At 35.2% G+C, this 19207-nt stretch overlaps 1 protein-coding gene across 1 annotated transcript in view; it reads left to right on the top strand.

The window, feature by feature from the left end:
- Positions 1–206: 206 nt before the first annotated feature.
- PTPDC1 (protein tyrosine phosphatase domain containing 1) overlaps positions 207–19207 on the top strand; it is a 99413-nt gene continuing 80412 nt past the window's right edge. Inside the window, exon 1 of the mRNA XM_016424547.2 lies at positions 207–440. The gene's annotated coding sequence lies outside the window, so the exon portion shown is untranslated. The remainder of the gene's footprint in view (positions 441–19207) is intronic.

Below are 19207 nucleotides of genomic sequence, written 5' to 3'. Positions count from 1 at the left end.
CTGGGTTGGAATCTAGAACTTCTCTGGGCCTCAGTTTCCCCATATGTAAAGTTCAAATTGAATACCCTTCGTTCTCGATCCATGCAATTTGAAAACACAAAAAGAACCAAGAGCTGCCAGTTACACGTAGGGACTCGGCGAATCATTGGTCAATGGTAGGTCACGTGCCGAACTCTAGGGTTTTGATTGGCTAGAGATTGCGTCATCTCGGCCAGAGGCTTTTGCCCTCCATGCTGGCCCCGAAGAGGAGGGGGAAGGGAGGGGGCGGTCCCAGGGCCGGCGAGGACCTAGCTTCAAATGCAGGCGCGAGTGGCGGAGCCTGCGGGCGGTGGCAGTGACGGCGGAGACAGAGGAGGAGGAGAAGGAGGCGGCGGCGACGGCGGCGGCGGCGCCTCGCCGGTGACGGCCCTATCCGATGTAGACCAGATGAGACCGGGCGGGTGAGTCAGTCGGCCTCTAGTCTATCCATCTGTCACCCCGGCAGTTAGTTCGACCGCGCCCCTCCGGGGGAGGGGAGAGGAGGGGAGAGGAGGGGAGTGAGCGCACGAGGCCCAGGGCGGGGGCAATGCGTACTGTCTATTTGCCTACACTGCGCGCGAGCCTGAGGAGGGAGGGGCTGAAGAGTCTGGAGAGGGTAGGGGGAGGGTAGAGGGAGTTGAGGAGGGCGGAGCAGAGGGCGGTGCCTAGTCAGTCGGCTTGCCTCGCTGCTCTAACTTGTAGAGGATGAAAAGGAGGGAGGGGCGGAACCTGACTAGGGACGACTGCGCGAGCAAATTCGACCCGCCTCCGGGCTCGGTCTTCGCGCCTCAGCTCCTGACTTTGGAGCTGTAGCAGACGCCTGCGCCCTGCAGCCCGAGATCAGCAGGGACAGCTCCTCCCGGCCTCCTGTCCCAGGCGGAAGGAGATAGGGTTTATTCTAGTGTTCTTGGAGTGCCAGCCTGGGTACCCACTATTGCCTAGGGGCAGTGGAAGACCCCAGACCCGAGAAAAGGCTCCTGGAGGACCAGGGTAGGGGTAGGAAGAACCTGAGCTGGGAAGCTTCTCGTTTCAAAACTTAATGATTAATTCATAAAGTCTAATCGTTGAAATAATACTTACTCGATAGCAAAGCCGTGAACCGTACTGATTTTGGGAGTCCTTTTAGTAAGAGCTTTGGTTTCTTTAGTAAGGTGGAGAGGGGAGCTAGACCTTATAGAGGATGTGTGCTACCCCCCATGTTTACTGAAGGATCGAATCATGGTGCTTTAAATCGAAAAAGTCTACTTTGTCCCCCCTTTTAATATGATTATTCTTATCCTTGTGTGGATTGATCCTGTTGTAGGTCCCTGACTGTAAATGGTTTAGGTAGTCACTTTGGTTTACTATGATAGTATCAGAACTTTTGTGATAAGTACAATGAGAAAGAGAAGGAAAAAAAAAATATATATATATATACAGGCTCCGGGAGTCTCCGGGTATTAAGATACCTCCTAATTCTAGGTCCTTAAATTCTAGTGAATACACTTTTGATTATTTCCTGTTTATCCTCTGTACAGCCTGTTTGTACATAGTTGTTTGAATATTGTTTCTCCTATTAAATTATGAGATTCTTGAAGGTAGAGATTTTTTTGCCTTTATTTCCTCAGGTACATGGTAAACCTTTAATAAATGCATAGAGTGACTGACAGATGAGTTCTTTTTGCTCTTACTGTTTTTAAGAGTCAGTATTTATTGTTTGTAGTATTGTTAAGATCAGGCCATTCAGTGATGGCACCATAGTCTGACATTATCTCATATCCTTTCCATGCTGCACAATATAGGGGAGGAAATGATTCCAAAGGAATATGTTGAATATGTTCCAATTTCCACAGAAACGTGACATAGAGATTAAAAAAAAAAATTAACCTTGGTAGATCTGTTAAGCAATTACAGATTCCAAACTCTTTTGCAACAATTTTCTTTCCTTTCTAGTGACATGATAAATTTTTAATATTTTTTGTTGTTGTTCAGTCGGACCAACTCTTCATGACCCTGTTTAGGTTTTTTGTTTGTTTGTTTGTTTTTTTAAGCAAAGATTGTAGAATAGTTTGCCATTTCCTTCTCCAGATCATTTTAGAGAGACAAACCAGGTAAAGTGACTTGCCCAGAGTCATGCAGACAGTAAGTGTCTGAGGCCATATTTGAACTCAGGTCTAATTCCCGCCCCTGCTTTGTCCGCTGTGCCACCTAGTTGCCCCATTTTATTTTACTTTTTTTAAACCCTTACCTTCCGTCTTAGAATCAGTATTGTGTATTGGTTCTAAGGCAGAACAGTGGTAAGGGCTAGGCAAAGGAGGTTAAGTGACTTGCCCAGGGTCACAGAGCCAGGAAGGGTCTGAGGTCAGATTTGAACCTAGGACCTCCCATCTCCAGGCCTGGTTCTCAATTCACTGAGCCACCCAGTTACCCTTCCCATTTTATTTTTTACAAACATTATTTTTCTTTCCATTACAACTCCCCAGTTAATAATAATCATAATGATAATAAACAACCCCCCCATAACAAACAAGATTTTCTTTCCTTTCCAGTGGTATAATATATTTTTTAAAATTTACATTGTGTCCTTTTGTCCCAAATGCTTCTAGTATTTCTACATCTGATCTCAAAATAGCCTAGTGAAGTAGGTGGAGGTGGCCCTTATTAGTCCCATTGTACATGAAGAAAGTAAAATAGAAAATAATCTTCTACCATATCTTTGACAGATGGTCATCAGAAAAAAATGCCTTGCAATTTTTGGAATGCTGAGAACCCCAAAATATGACTCCCTCACAAAACATTTGGAAAGGAAAACACTTTTAATTATTTTATTTTTTTAATAGCTAAGGAAACAGACTCAAGGAGATTCAGCAGTTTGCTTAAGGCTGTATAGCTGGTTTAGTCTTGTAGATTAAGAATAAATTTTTGTCTGTATAGGAAGGCACCTTTACATACTTATATATGAAAATCACACAAAAATCCAAGAAAGTAGCTTACTTCTGTGTCTTGTAAATTCGTTACCTACTTTAAAATCTTTCCATGATCTGCCTCACCTTTTCCAGTGCTGAACAGAGTGGCACATAGAAGACACTTAATATTAACATTTTTATTTATTTCCTACTTGAAGACTGTTTCTTGCTGAGTCAGTCACCTCACTTTCCTGGGATTATGCCCCTATTCATGTTGAACCTTTGTATTGGAATGCCTTTTCCTCTATCCAGGTCTTTTCCACTTTCCAAGGCTCCAATTTCAGTTCTTTTTTTCTCAATCATACCTTTCCTGAACTTCTGTACTACATATTTTAGTGCTTAAATTAGATGATGTGTTTTGACTATTACTCCATGTTTATATTAGTTCTATCCTCCCAACTTAAAATCCTTGAAGTAAGGGACTTCAACCTTAGATGTTTATGTTGGTAACTAATTGCTTCAGTGATTGTCTCACAGATATTATAGTTTTCCATGGAATTTTAAAAACCTAATAGAATTTTCTCTTATGTGGGAAATACAGTTCTGTTCCATGTGGTATCTAGCACAATGCTTAGCACTAATATAGTCACTCAATAATTAATTTTCAGTTGATTATTTTGGTATATAATTCCACCTTGGGTTTTTAAAATAATTGTTAAGGTTTAGGAGAGATAGAGATGCCTTGCTATTTATTAAAGATGCTCTAAGGTCCAAATTACAAGTGATTAATTATTGCTTCCTGCACATCATCAGGCATGGGGACCTAATGTTAGGGTGCAGAGATTTAGGTCATTTTAACTTTATCATTTTACATAATAGTCAGCTTCTGGCCTATAATATTGCATAAATGAATATGAACTTTGGATTTTATAATGTAGCCTAAGGTTGGAAAGAAGATGAATTTTTTTCCCTAAATGTCAAACAACATATGCATCTTGAAGCCAAAGAAGTAATCTAAAAATATTGATAAGGATTCTGCTCTTGGAGTTTCATAAACCTTTGCTGTTTATCTTTGCATCTACTTGCTTCAGTGATTGGTGCTACAGATGCTCTAGTTTTCCCTGGATTTTTAAAACCTAATATGATTTTTCTCTTCCAGGGGAAGTAAAGTTCATGATTTTAACTTGTACCTTCTTGGGCAATAACTGAAACCACAAGGACAACTCTAGCCTTCAACAAAAAGACACATAATCTCTTTGTTTTGTATTGGAGATGACCATATAGCAGCCTGTAAGCCAGATCTTTCTCTTCTCACCCCTCCCTGTATGATTCATGGAACTAGAGGGATGTAGACTGAAAAAATCCCTGGAAAAAGCATGAATAGTTATTTTAAGCAAACAAAGCCATACTTCTACATTTCCCAGTGAGTCATTTTAAGATAGTGTAGTCAAAGCAGTGTTGCTTTTTCTACCTGATGTCTGTTTATCTGGCAATTTGAGAAAGATTTTACATTTGGACCAGGAACAGCAATGTTCAAGAAACTTGCCACAGTATCCCAAAGCAAATCCTTATGAGGTATCTAGAATTTTATTTTATTAAAACAAAATTTAAAAATGAACTTTTGTATAATAACTTTATTGATAATTAACTTTATAACCTTGAATATCTGAATTTTCCCTATATGGAAAGTTCCAGAGATCAGATTTTCTCATTTTCTATTACCTTCTATTCAAAAGAATGAAATACAATTAAAGTTCATTGTGTGTATATATCTATGTGTTTTAATTCCTCTTATTCATTTTCATATAGTATTTAGTATCAAAGTCTATAAGTATTTAATAAGCATCTGCTATCTCCTATTACTTACAGTACTATGTACATAGTACAGTTACTGTACTATGATGTTGAAGATACAAATACAAAAATAAAATATTCCCTTCAAGAACTGATATTGGATGGATTGTGTAACTTCTTAAAACTTTCTGACTCAGTGAGTATAAATCTTATATCTCTTAAAGGATGAGCTGTTACTAAAGGCATTCCCTTATTTATTGCCCATATAAGGTTTCTCTGCAATAAAAATTCTCTGGTGGCTCAGAAGAAATGTCAGATGTACTTTATTTGTTCACATATTTCTTCCCCTTTATAAGTACATAGTCTTTGGTCAAAATATCAGGATGTCAATATTATATGAGTTCTGTTAATTCTGCCTGGACAAAACTATCTTAAAAAGTAGACTTCTCCTTGAAATATTTAGACATGAGCATCTTTGCTGCTTTATTTCACAAACTTCCTTCCAATTTTATACTTTTTACCCTAGATGGGCAAACAAATTGAGCACACTTTTTAAATTCAACACTCATTTGTTCAGTTTATGATTCTAAGGCTTAAAAAAATCCTATATTTCTTTTGATCTTCATATTTTATATTTTTAAACATCCTTTACGCTTAAGTGTTTCATTTCATTGGTGTATAATTGAGTATAATAGGTTGTGACAATTTTCTTTATTTCTTCCACATTACTTTTCAATGATCCCTTTTCATTTTTGACAATTTCATTTTCTTATATCTTTTAAAAAAGTTTTCTTAATACTTTTTGCTATGTACAATCATATCTGGAAAAAACCTCCTGATTAACACATATACATTCAATTCAATAAATACTGACTAAATTTATTGCTAAATGACATCATGTTAGGTAGTGGTATTCAGGAATATATGAGTTCAAATCCACTGTCGAACATTTAGTAGCAGTGTAACCCTTGATCTCTCTGCCTCAGTTTTCTCAGGTATAAAATAAAATTGTAGCACTTACCTCCCAAGATTGTTATGAAAGTTAAATAAAGTTATCTGTAAAGTGCTTAACACAATGTCTGGTACATAGTAGGTGCTATATAAGTATTAGCTTTTGTTGTTATTGTTATTTCCTAGGTGAAAACAAAACATTCCATTCAAGAAATTCATATTCCACTGGATGGAAACAATTTGCATAGTGAAAATTATGTGCAATGATTTATCTACTTTATAGTCTTTTCAAATAAGCCATCTTTTAATTTTATTCATCTCAATAGTTTTGTTTCACTTTCATTTTTAAGTGATTTTCAAAATGTCAGTTTTTGGAATTTTAGCAATGTTAATGTTTTCTTTTTTGTTGTTGTTGTTGTTTTTAAACCTAAAAGCATGTCTTGTATACTTTTTTCTTCCCAAAGAGCTGGTTGTTAAACACTTCCTAGTACATTCCTGGTCATATGAAAAATTTTTATTCCCATTCTACCAAGAAGTCATACTTTCTTCCCCTGGTATTAGAATCTAGAGTTCATCTTATTTTTGGCCCTTACTTTATGCATTTGCATATGTAGACATCTGTCAATATCATTTTTATTCCTTTCCTTTTTCTTAACTTTAATGCTATTTTCCCTGTCACTTGAGAGAAATAATATAATTTATATAATGTTTTAACATTTTCAAAGTTCTTTACATATGTTACTTTGTTTGAACCTCAAAACAACCCTGTTAAGTAGATGTTATTATTACTTAATTTTCAGATGAGAAAACTAAACCTGAGAGAGGTTGTGAACTACTAGATATTCCACTAAGTGTCTAAGGTAGAATTTGAACTTGGCTCTGCCTGACTCCAATTCCAACACTCTGTCCTCTGTGCCATCCAATTGTACTCTCTATATTGTATGTAGAATCTGCATACATATTTTGGCAAACACATATCCCCATAGTTTTCCTCCTCCTCCCCTTTCCCTTTCATTTAAAAATCCTTTTTATTGGATTCATTCATTCAACAATGAATGATAACTATGTAAGTCATAATATGCTGCAGGGATGAATAGAATGAACAATAAGAAACATTCCTTGCCCTTATGGAGCTCACATTTTCCAAAGCTGTAATTATGTTGTGAACTTTAAAATTAATTTTAACATTAACAACCACTGATGACTTAAATTTATCACTTTCCTATAATGAAAAGGAAGTGGAAAAATGGAAGCAACAATTCAAAGCAAAACAGATTAATGGAGTATGGGTGTCATCTGAAGGAAAACCCTTGCTTCCTAGAAGTTTCTATCACCAAATTTGCCAATCTATTCATAAAAATGGTCACTTTGGCACCCAGGCCATCATGGACTCTGTTAAGAGAGTATGGATAGCCCTTGATATAACTACTATAGCCTCTAAAGTGTATACAGCCTGCTCTACCTGCCAAGCATATAACCAACATACCTTTTGTGGTAAAGCCTTTGGTGGGCGTCCTCTGGCTTACACACCATTTGAGCATCTACAGATAGATTTCATAACAATGCCAAAGGCTAGATATTATAAATTTTGTCTAGTCATAGTAGATCAACTGACCAGATGGCCGAAGCATTTCCTGCAACCCAAGCCACAGCGGCTTTTGTTGCTAAGGTGCTTTTAAAAGAAATTATTCCTCACTTTGGCCTGCCAGCACGTATTGATTCAGATAGAAGTCATTTTACGGATACTTTCCTAAATCAGATATATTCTTCCTTGGGGATAACTCCCAAATTCCATGTTCCATATCATCCTCAGAGCTCAGGCCAAGTTGAAAGAATGAACAGAGAACTTAAACTAATATTGGTAAATTATGCACTGAGACCCATTTAAAATGGCCTGAAATTCTCCCTCTGGCCCTATTTTATCTTAGAAGCAGGCCTAGAGGGGACCTACACATTTCACCATTTGAGATGCTTTTTGGACATCCACCTATACAGGCTAAACTCTTCTCCCCTGCATATACATCACTATTAGGGGGAGACACTACTATTGCTTCCTATATACAAGAATTACAACACAAACTGCGTGAACTCCATGAATCCGGAGCTGCAGTACAAGCTGGACCACTAGACTTTTCACTTCATGACCTGAACCCAGGAGACAAGGTGTATATTAAGAATTTCCAGCATACTGGAACAACTCAGCCTTTCTGAAAAGGGCCATTCCAAATATTGTTAACTACTCCATCATCTATAAAGATTAGAGAGGACTCTTGGATTCATTGCTCACATGTGAAGAGAGCATGTTGAGACTAATTGACTGTATCCTATCACATGTATTGGAGATATTAATCCATTGACAAGTGGATGCTGTTTTTCGAGAACACATTGAATTCCTGATTTTCCCCCCTTATTTTTGTTAATGCTTTTATTTTGATTAGAATATTTTATTTTTTCCCTTTTTTCTCATTTCTTATACTAAAGGTACATACAATTAATATTATTTTTTCTGCAATAATATAAGTTATATATATACATACATATATATATATATACACATATATATACTTGCTATAATATCAATGCATACCCAAAAGCTTTAAACTGTAGGAACCTGCCATTTATTGATAAAATGTTATGGAACTGTGATTAATGTTTGTGTCTGGTTCCAGGAAATGGAATATAAACAAGGAGCACAGACTTAACCTGAATAGTGCCAAAAAAGAGCACACAGGAAAAACTAGTGTGAGACTCGAGATTGTGATGGATATTTTCCTAAATCAGATATATTCTTCCTTGGGGATATGTTAAGTCGGAGGACTTCCTTGTATCTACACTCTTTGTGAAGTACTCAGACAAGTACCAAAATTTGACTATCATACTAGCTCCCCATATCCCTGAGACTGCCAAAAAAAATCAGACCAGGGAATGACACTTCCCTATCAAAATAAAATTCTAGTTCTTTTTCTTCTTATAGTATGGCAACTTCCTGTAGCCTTGGCTGCAAATGAGTAAGTGAAATTTTACTGCATTCTGTCCTACAGACTAGTGGGATAGAAATTTATTGAACCCTAATACAAGGGCCTATTATGAAATTATTCTTGCTTACTCAACATTTTTATATACATAGATTTTGGTATTTTTATTCTGATTTTGAATTTTTTTCTTTCTCCCAAAAGTTTAACTTTCTTCCATTTTTTTCTTTATATTTTTGTGTTTTTTTCTTTTCTTTTAATAATTGACTCATACAATCCATAACTCAACATTGAATCTGAGCTGAACTGGATGTTTTTTAACACCCACTTCAGGGGGGGTTGTATTTTAATAAAAATCCAAGATTTTTAAATTTTTTGTTCGAGAAAAGATCTTTAAGGAAGAATCTTACTAACTCCTAAATCCAGAGAATGAACTCTTGCAGAAAGATGCCAGAAAACCTATACTACATCAAGAAGATCAAGAACAAACTTTGGGTATGGTTGAATGAACTGAAGTTTGATTGAACATTTATTTGAATGTATACTCCTATGCCAGAAGGGGACTGCCCCTAATTTGGCTTTTTGTAAATGCGCCAGGCAAAACATTGGTTTTGCTTCCTTTCTTTTCTATTTCTCCCTAACTATTGTAATTTCCTCTTAGAAATTGAATATTGTATACATCTGTAGTTAGAAGTGCTTTAGGACTACAAGATGATTATGTTAAATGATCAATGGGGAGACTAGTCTCCCAATGATCATCAGGGGGGATTGTGAACTTTAAAATTACTCCACCCTACTTAACTTCCTTTGGGGTAGATAAAGTTGTAATCTCCTGATTGAACAATGAAGGTACTTAGTTCTCACCTTATAGTGAAGCTAGAACTTTAAGCTAAGTCTGTTTTTAGATCTTAATATAAAAAGGTGTTAAATAACTATCAAGGTTAAATTAATCACACAAAGGTCAAGTAACTAACAAAAGGTGAACTTAACAAAGAAGTGTTAAGTAACTGTAAAGATAATCTAATCAAAAGAAGATGAGAACTTGGAACGGGCATTTAGAGGAGGAGACACAGGAGTGAAAGGTCTGTATATTTGGCTCCCTTGCTGTCTCCAGAAAAAAGAAAACCCTGATTGGCCGTGGAGAGTTAGCTAAGAGCAGCTTGCTGAGCTTCTGGCATCTTAGCGTGGCTACAAGCTATTTATCCTGTTTGGTGGTGAGTTTCTGGCTGAGTTTCCTCCTTTACTTTCCAACTTTATTCTCTTAGAAGCCTCTAATCTTCTTCAGAGATCTAGAGGCAGGGATTTTAAACTCCCCCTGGCATAGGCCAGGCAGGAGAAATCCTATAACCTCTTTCCTCCTTCTCCTTAAATTCCTTCCCTCTATATTAATTAAATTACCATAATTTCCAGACTGACTTGGGTTTTTTATTTGGCGACAAATTAGATCTAGATTTTTAAGTCACAACCCTAAAAATCATCTTTACAGTCTTTGATATATTGTTTTATTTTTTAATTCCAAATTTTACAAAACTAAATGAAATAAGTGTTTCCATATACAAAGAAAAAGAAGATAGTACACAAATGAAACCACAAATCTCTCATATATGTTTAGCTTGAGGTTATTGTTTTTCTAGTTGCTCATTCATCAATGTCTCTTTTCTTCCTCCTTTTAGGGAATGTGAGTTTAGAGATATAAAAATTTTCTAAAGAGATCATCTTAAAAGTTTTAATATATTGTTATTTCATTTGATACAACTATTTTTTTCTATGATTTGTCCTTTGACCAACTCATTCATTAAGCTTACATTATTTAGCCTCCATTTAAGTCTGAATCCTTTCTTCAGATTCCTCTTATATCAGTAAGTTTTTATTAAATGCTCACTGTGTTCCAGACCTTGTGGTAGTGAAATAATACTTTCCTTTTAAAAGTTTTCATTCTAACAAATTACAGTTTATTGTAATGTTTTATAAAGAATATGTTTAATTTCTATCTTTTAATTAATTAATTATTTTTTAAACCCTTACCTTCTGTCTTAGAATCAATACTGTGTATTGGTTCTAAAGCAGAAGAGTGGTAAGGGCTAGGCAATGGGGGTCAAGTGACTTGCCCAGGGTCACACAGCTAGGAAGTGTCTAAGGTCAGATTTGAACCCAGGACTTCCATTCTCTGGGTCTGGCTCTCAATCCAGTGAGCCACCCAGCTGCTCCCTACTTCTATCTTTTAAAATATGTTTTATTTCTTCATGTTTCAGTAAATGTTCAGTTTCTCTAAAGATGTCATATACAAATCTGAAAAAATATTCCTTTTTAAAAAATTTGTTTTTGTTACACTGAATTTGATAAATATGAGCATTCCTATATATGTAGAAGAATAGAAAGAGAATTATACATGAATCTCTTACCTAGTTTGCATTTTTAAAAGCTATTAATTTCAGAGCAGCCCTGCTTGTCTGTTTCTCCTGAAACTCCTGTTCTCTTCTCTCTTTTTTTTTGGGGGGGGGTGAGGATAGGTTACTCCCTTTTCTTTTTCTTCTTCTCTCTCTCTCTTTTTTGGAGGGGGCATCACAGTTGCTAGTTCCTCTTACCATCTCAAGTCCTCACCAGAGAAGAGGAAAAAATCCAAAACCTTAAAAAAAAACAAACAAAAAACAAGCACTATCAAACAAAACCAAGACAGAAAAGTTTTTGTCTTTTAAAGTTGTTTTGTTTTATAATGTTTTAATCATTGTGTAAATTGTTCTCCTGGTTCTGCTCACTTTACTCTGTATCATTTCATAAAGCTTTTCTGAGTTTTCTTTGAATTCTCATATTTCCTCTTCATCCTTTCAGGGCAAAAATATTCTATTATATTCATACATGATAATCTATTGAGCTATTCTCCAATTAATGGGCAAACAGTTACAACTAGTTCCTTGCTCCAACCTTTTGTGTCATCTTTCCCTAATACAATACAAGCTCCTTGAGGACAGGGACTGTCTTTCTTTCTGCTTGCACTGTATTGGTATACCCATTGCTTAGCATAGTTGTTTGTCTTTTATTTTTCAGAGGATCAATGATATCATGGAATGATGTCTTGATTTGTGCATGAATTGGATTGAAGTGAGGCAGCATTTTTAAAATTTATCAGCTTTACTCTTCCAGAGTCATCCAAATCCAGTGGCAAGACAAAAAGTCAGGTCAACTGGTGATGGCTTGGGATATATCATCAATATCTGATCAGGCCCTTGGCAGTACACAGTGCCTGCTTCAGATGCCTTCATGGCTATTGGAACAAATTGTTCTCATCTACTCCTTCTGCGGACGGAAGTCTTTGCATGCCAGGGCCAGACATCTCCCCAAGTCAGTGACAGATTTGTGGCTTGTAGTTAATTCACTCTCAGCCTGAGTTGGCCTATTTACTGAGATGGTTTACCAGGGTGTGGCTTCTGCAGTGCTATAGCTTCCTAAAGCCATAAGTGAGAGTTGGGTGAGAAGTAGATACCAAATGTGGATGAGCCGACCTGAAAAGGCTTGGCAAGGTCTCACACCAGAGGTGCTAGGCTTCCTGGAACTCTCATATAATGCACATAGTAAGCCATTTAGAAATACTTGGTGATTTAACTTGACTTTCTTGGGACTAAATGTCTAGTAATGATATCACTGAATCTGCGTAGTTTACTGATTTTTTTTGTGTACAGTTCAAAATTGCTTTTCAGAATGGCTTGATTAATTCACAGCCTTACTAACAGTTCTCTGGTGTGTTCATTTTTCTGCATTCCTTCCAACAGTATTATTTTCCCTTTTTTATCATCTTTGCCAGTCTGATGGGTATGAGGAGGAATCTTAGAGTTGCTTTAATTTGCATTTTTCTAATAATTATTTGGAGCATTTTCCCCTATATACTTATATCTTGGATTTCTTCCTTTGAAAACCATCTGTTCATAACCTTTAATCAGTTTTTTATTAGTGAATAGCTCTTACTCATATATTTGAATTGGAAACCAATTATAAAAGTGTTTTCCCATTTGTTTTTCTTTTTTTAATGACCTTGGTTTTGTATATACAAAAGCATTATATAATGAAACTTATTCTCATCATATAACCAGATTTACTATGAGATATTCATCAAAATCTGATTTCTTCCAGACTGTTCTCTAGTTTTCTAGCAGTTTTCATTAAAGAATACTTATTCTACTAGTTGGAATCTTTGAGTTGATAAAAAAACAAAAACAAAACTCTGCTATGTTGTTCATTTACTTTTGTATGTTGGTTATCTCATCTGTTTCATTAATGGATGTCTTTACTTTTTAACCAATACCTAATATTTTTCATGATAAATGCTTTGTAGTCTAGTTTGAGATCTAATAATGCTAGACCTTGCTCCCATTTTAAAAATTATTTTTATTGAGATTCTTAATCTTTTATTCCTGAAGTTGAATTTTATTATTTTTTCTAGCTCAATAAGAAAATTTTTGGTTTTCAGTTGATATGGAATATCATTTTTACTATCTTGTCACATCCCAGCCCTGACAATATTGATGATTACTTAGGTTAATCATTGTGAAGGCTTATTTTGTAGTTGTATTCATAGAGTTCCTACATTTGTCTTGGAAAGATGGCCACCCAAATATTTTATATCTCCTGAAGTTATATTAAATAGCTTTTCCTGCTGAGTTTTACTGGGAACATACTGAAAAGCTGATCATTTATGTTTGTTTGTTCATTCGTTTTTAATATCCTACTTTTTTTTTGCTAAAGTTAATTGTTTTAATCAATTTTAGTTGAATGGCAAGGACTAGGCCACTAAAACCATATATAAAGATCACTGTGAACTGCACATTGCATTAGAAAACATTATCTCTGTGGTTTATTTATTTTTGTTGTTACTATTAAATATTTCATGGTTACATTCTAATCTGATTCAGGCTATGCTCAGGAATATTGTAGTTTGTGTCCATCTACTTGACACCTCTGCTCTTCATCATTTTAGTATCTGAAAAAATGGAGAATTTATTTTTTTTCCTATGCTTATTCCCAAAATTCCTCCTCTTTGGATTATTTCTATTGCTAGAAATTCTAGTATTATATCAGATGATAGAGATGATAATGGACATTCTTCCTTTTACCCTCAAAATTAATGGGAAGGCCTGTAGAATTTTTTCATATATGGTGTTGGCTCTGTGTTTTTAAAAAATTCTATTTACCGTATTTTTAAAAAATCCATTTCTTCTTTGCTTTTTGCTGTTGTTTTAAACAGAAATGTATATTATATTTTGCCAAAACCTTTTTCTTCATCTATTAATATAATCTTATAATTTTTATTAATATTATTGTCATCTGTTATGTTTAGGGTTTGAATCTAACCTTTAGGAGGCTTTTCCTGGTTTTTATGCTTTGCCCTCTTTTTCCTCATCAGATTACTTTCTACTTACACTTTATATTTTGTATGTAGTTATTTGCATGTTATCTCTCCCATTATAACTCCTTGAGGGCAAGCAATGTATTTCTGCCTTTCCTTGTATCGGTGGTACATAACAGTGCCTACTATATAGTAAGTGATTAATCAATACTTAGTAACTGACTGACTAATCTCACTACATTGTCTTATACTTCTTTAATGTTCTTATCATGCAATAGAAAGAATTTTTGTTTTCTGGGGTTTTATCTTATTTTGTATTAGCCTTCATGCCAGGAAAGGGGCTTATCTAGTACTTATATCTTCTTTCTGTATAATACAGTTCTCTTCACAAAGGAGTGCTTAATAAATATTCTGTAAATGAATGAATGAATGAACTGACTTCAAAATAAAGGATTGACACTAAAAATATGTATTAGTCAAAAGACAGCGGCTATAATGGTGCAAAGGCATCTCACTTTTTGTCCATTACCTCAGGACTTTAATTTTCTTGCTGTGTTTGACTATTAGGTCACTGTTTTATTTTTAAGATTTTTCTGACAGTTTCATTGTCACCATAGGTGTCACTTCAGTCTGTAAGAACTTGTGCAAAAGTAATTTGGGCTACAGATTCCATTTTTGTTTCAGATATTTTAAAAAAGCTTGGAATATTTCTTAAAAAGATCTTTAAATTTAAAAAAAAAGTCCTTGTTTTGTTCAAGGTATTGTGTGCTAAATGTTGGCATTACAAAGACAAATGCTAAGTGACACCCCCCCTAGTCCCCGCTCCCCCCCAGTGGAATTTATGTTCTATGATGTACAAACATAGTCATATCTTGACTCCATGATTATTAAAGGCTATCTTGTTTCAGGATATTTTACCTATAAAATTTAAATTATGATTATCACCCCTAAGTTATATTTGTTCTTATAAATGGAATCTACAGATTATCTTTTCTTCCTCAGTTCAGTTCTACAAGTGTTTGTTGAACTATTTGTCTATCAAAAATATTCTAAAGCAACTGATAGAAATATAGTGATCAAATTAAAAAGCTAGTCCTTGCCCTGGAATCTTTAGTGCCCTGAATCTTTAGTGGAATATAGTAAAATTTGGGCTTGATTCTGAATTTTTAACATTTTTAACAATGCCTTAAATATAAACAAAGAGGCCTAAAGTCAGGAAGTCTTGAGTTAAAAATCTAGCCTCAGACTTAATAGCAGCATGATCCTGGGCAAATTACTTAACCTCTGCCAGTATCAGTTTCCTCATCTATAAAATGAAGATATAATAATATCTACTACACAGGGTTGTTGTGAGGGTCAAATGAGATATAATTTAGGAAGTGTTTATCACAATGCCTGGCATATAGTAAGCTCTTAATAATTGTGTTTCCTTTTCTCCCTCTTCTGCTCTATGATCATTCTCTGTGTGTGCTTTGTGTGCATCTTTCAGAGTTGTGTATAGAAATATTGGGCAATTTCTTTTCTTTGGGTATATGCCCTGTGGGAATAGAAAGTATGAGATAAGGGCCATTGGGAAACTTTTCTTCACTCCATGATTGGGGAATGTGTACTCCCTGGTGTACAATGAACTCATTTAGAGAACTTCTTCTTTATGTGATGCAAATGATCAGATTTATCAAAACACAGAGAATAATGTTCTTATGCTGAATAACAAATCATCTGGCTAATGTGACAGTTTATGAAACAAATTCAGACTTGCAAAAATAGCAATGGTGTCATTTTAGTCACAACTCTATTTTAAAAGTATAAGTGCTCTTAACCCTTTAAATGATTGTAGAATTACTGTGGAGTAATTTTTTTTTTCAACTAGCATCTTCCAAGGATTTATATTCTAATTTCTGTGTTTACTAAGGTGTTGTTATTACTTAGGTCAATGGTAGACTTTCTTGACAGAGAGAGACATTGAAATTACTCATGAGGGAAGACTGTGATGAAGCAAGATTGATAAGGCTTCCTTTGTAGAGGCATTCGTTTTTGGATTCATGTCACTTAAAATTTAGCACATTTTGTTTACCGAAATGGATCTATGACCTCATCTATTTGATGTAAGTCACAACCCACTCATGCCTTCCCATCCTGTTCATATCCTCCCATAAATTAAACAGAAGGGGTTAACCTAACATTTCTTTGCATTCTTCTTACATTAGAGGGTACTAGTGTAGCAGCACAGCTATCATCTGTACTTCACCTTTGCCAAATGACCAACTATCTTTTCTTCTTGTATGTTGGTTTGATGGTATCTTTTACTTCCATTCTTCTTGGAAGTTCCTTATTGGTTATATATTATAACCTACCCACACCTCTCTTGTACTTCTCCATTGTCCTTTGTATGATGTTCATTTTTATTGTGTCTATAATGCAAATATGGTGGCCTGAGGTTTACCTTCATGTGGAACCCTACAATGTCATCCCTTAAATGGGTATGTAGGCACCCTCTGGAATGCTCACTCACACCAGTTTGTTCTCACACTGTCAGAGCTAGGCTTGCAGAGACAGATCTCCACCATGCAGCTACACCTAAATTCTCTCAAAGACCTAGGAGTAACCTAGTTTAGGGAGAATGTACTCTTTCTATTCCACTTTCACTCTTAAGAGCCCACTAATGAGTTTCTATGTACACAAGCAACCTCTTACAGTGTTTTAAGATTGTAAAAATGACATTTACCTAATCAGAAAAGAGTAAAATCACAATTACTCATATATTAAAGCCAGTGCATAAATAACAAATACATCAAAACCCAGTTGAATTGCACATTGGCTATGGGAGGGAGATGGGGAGCAAAAGAACATGAATCATGGAACCATGGAAAAATATTCTAAATTAATTAAATAAAAAAAAATACATCACAATTCACATAAATCCTAGGTCACATTCTCCCACCATTGTGTTCAATAACTGTAGGATAATGGGTACCATTTAAGGGAACTTGACAAGAAAGTATTTGAAAGAAAATCCATTCTCTCTGGGTAACTCATGAGTTTAAATTTTAGTTATTGATGGCCTTGACCCATTTAGGAATATCCACACTACATAAAACTGCCTCTCTGTTACCCATTTGTCTTTTGGGCCTTACTGCTTTCCTATTGAGCAAAGCTCTTCAACGAACAATCACCGTTGGCATTTAGAAAGTGTTACCAGTCAATTCAAATAGCAATTCCCTTGTAACAAACTGGCTTTCTAGTCATCATACCCTCACATTGATGCTACTGTTGCCCAGTTAGAACATAGCTCACAGTAGACAGCTCAAAGTTGATTCTGAGCAAGGTTGATGAGACTTCCCAGGTTTCATCTATCCAAAGCCAGAGCAGTGCTCCTTCCCTTTCAGCTTTTCCTTCTCAAAAAGAGAAACATGGTATCACCTCTCTTAAACTTTAGGATATGCGAACTGAACCTCTTGTCCTGTGAAGTCAAACCTCTCACCATCCAATCAGGAGTCACATACCTGAAGCTTTCTTTTAACCAACTGTTCTCTTATGCCTTTTCAACCACTCTTACAAAGCTGGTGTTTCTTCAATCTTTATTTACTTCTGTTACCTGTTTTCTTTATAGAACCGTTAAATGGCCTAAATCAGAACCTTTTGGCTTTCAGTGATTCATTTTTTCCTTATAAGATGGTAAGCCTCCCAATTTCCTCTACAAAATGATAGTTAAATGAACTAAATAAAACACATGAAATCTTGCAGTTCTAAAGTTTTAGATGCAGTCTTCCCTTTCATTTTGTGTCCTTGAGCTTTTTTCTTTTTCTTTTTCAGTTTTTAATAAATAAAAGTTGCACTTCAGTCCCTTTTAACCATAATTGTTCATATACAAACAAGACATTATTATACATTACATAAAGGTGATTTTAGTCCTTATATTTATGCTATAGTTTATTTTCTATACAAAACTACTCAAGAGACATTTGAAATAAATTTCTGTTTATCTATTTAAGATAAAGTACATCTGCATATACATATATAGTCTTAAAGACAGTTTTTATTAAACTAAGATTATTTTTCTACTCATTTTAGACATCAATTTGTTCATCTCTATTGCAGCAATATTTCACATCCATTGAACTGGGTTTTTGTTTTTTTGCCTTTCTATAAAGCATTAAACTTCTTATGAAAAATACCTTAAGGGAATAGGACATAAAGCAACACAAATAGAATGGTGGTATTAAGAAGATGAGCTTTTGTTTCAAGGAAACTTTAGAGTTATTAAAAGAGCTTTGCAATTCCCAAAGGCAATCCAACATGCCCTCCTCTTCCTAGTCAGCTCTGGCCTGACTCATTTTTCTGTCTCTACCAGATCTAAGTTCTAGTAGACAAGAAACATAGACCACTCATCCAACTGTATGTCATTATCTGAGCAATAGATAATTCTTCATTCTCTGAGTCTTGTTTATGGATGATGAGGCCAACCTCTTTTGAATGGTTACATTTTATCTTAGCCTCCAAAAGTGTGTTTATCAACAATATCTATTGAGAAATAATAGTTCCTTATTTTATGAGGCAAAATTAATTGGATTATAAATTGTGTGTTGGCCTGCTGACAAAGAAGACAACTCTTAAGATTACAAATTGTTGGGCAGTTGCTGATCTACATAGATTGACAATTGTGCATGTTTTAACAGAGAATTCCCTATGCCAACAAAAATCATAGATTTAGACATTAAAAAAAAAGTTTGGCATTCTTGGTAGAGGCCTTTTAAAAAAATTAAGTTGCTCTTCCAATGAAGTAAATCATATTCCCAGGGTTAATAATAATTAGCTTTTATATAGTGCTTTAAAGTTTCACAGTGTACTTTACATATGTTAGTTTATTTACCCATCACCAAAACCTTTGAAGGCAGGTGCTATTATTATCCCCAATTTACAGATGAAAAAACTGAGGCACAGAGAAGATACATTAATTGCCATGGGTCACATGAGTATCTGAGGCAGATTTAAAATTCGGGGCTTCCTGATCTCAAATCCAGAACTCTCTCCACTTGGATTTACAAATGGCATCCAAATTTCTTGACTACAGTTTTAGCTATGTATTTTTGTTGATAATACTAATTTTTAAAAGCAAAACAAAAACAAACCTAACTCATCATTTTAAAGTACCAACCCATACGTTGGCATGTTTTATTAGGTGATAAACTAAATATTCAACAGACATTCTTTCTTGGAAGCTTATAACTCGAAGGACATTATTGAAGTTG

Source organism: Monodelphis domestica, chromosome 7 (assembly GCF_027887165.1).
Source record: "Monodelphis domestica isolate mMonDom1 chromosome 7, mMonDom1.pri, whole genome shotgun sequence".
Taxonomy (NCBI): Eukaryota; Metazoa; Chordata; class Mammalia; order Didelphimorphia; family Didelphidae; genus Monodelphis; species Monodelphis domestica.
This window is presented reverse-complemented; position numbering and strand designations above follow the sequence as displayed.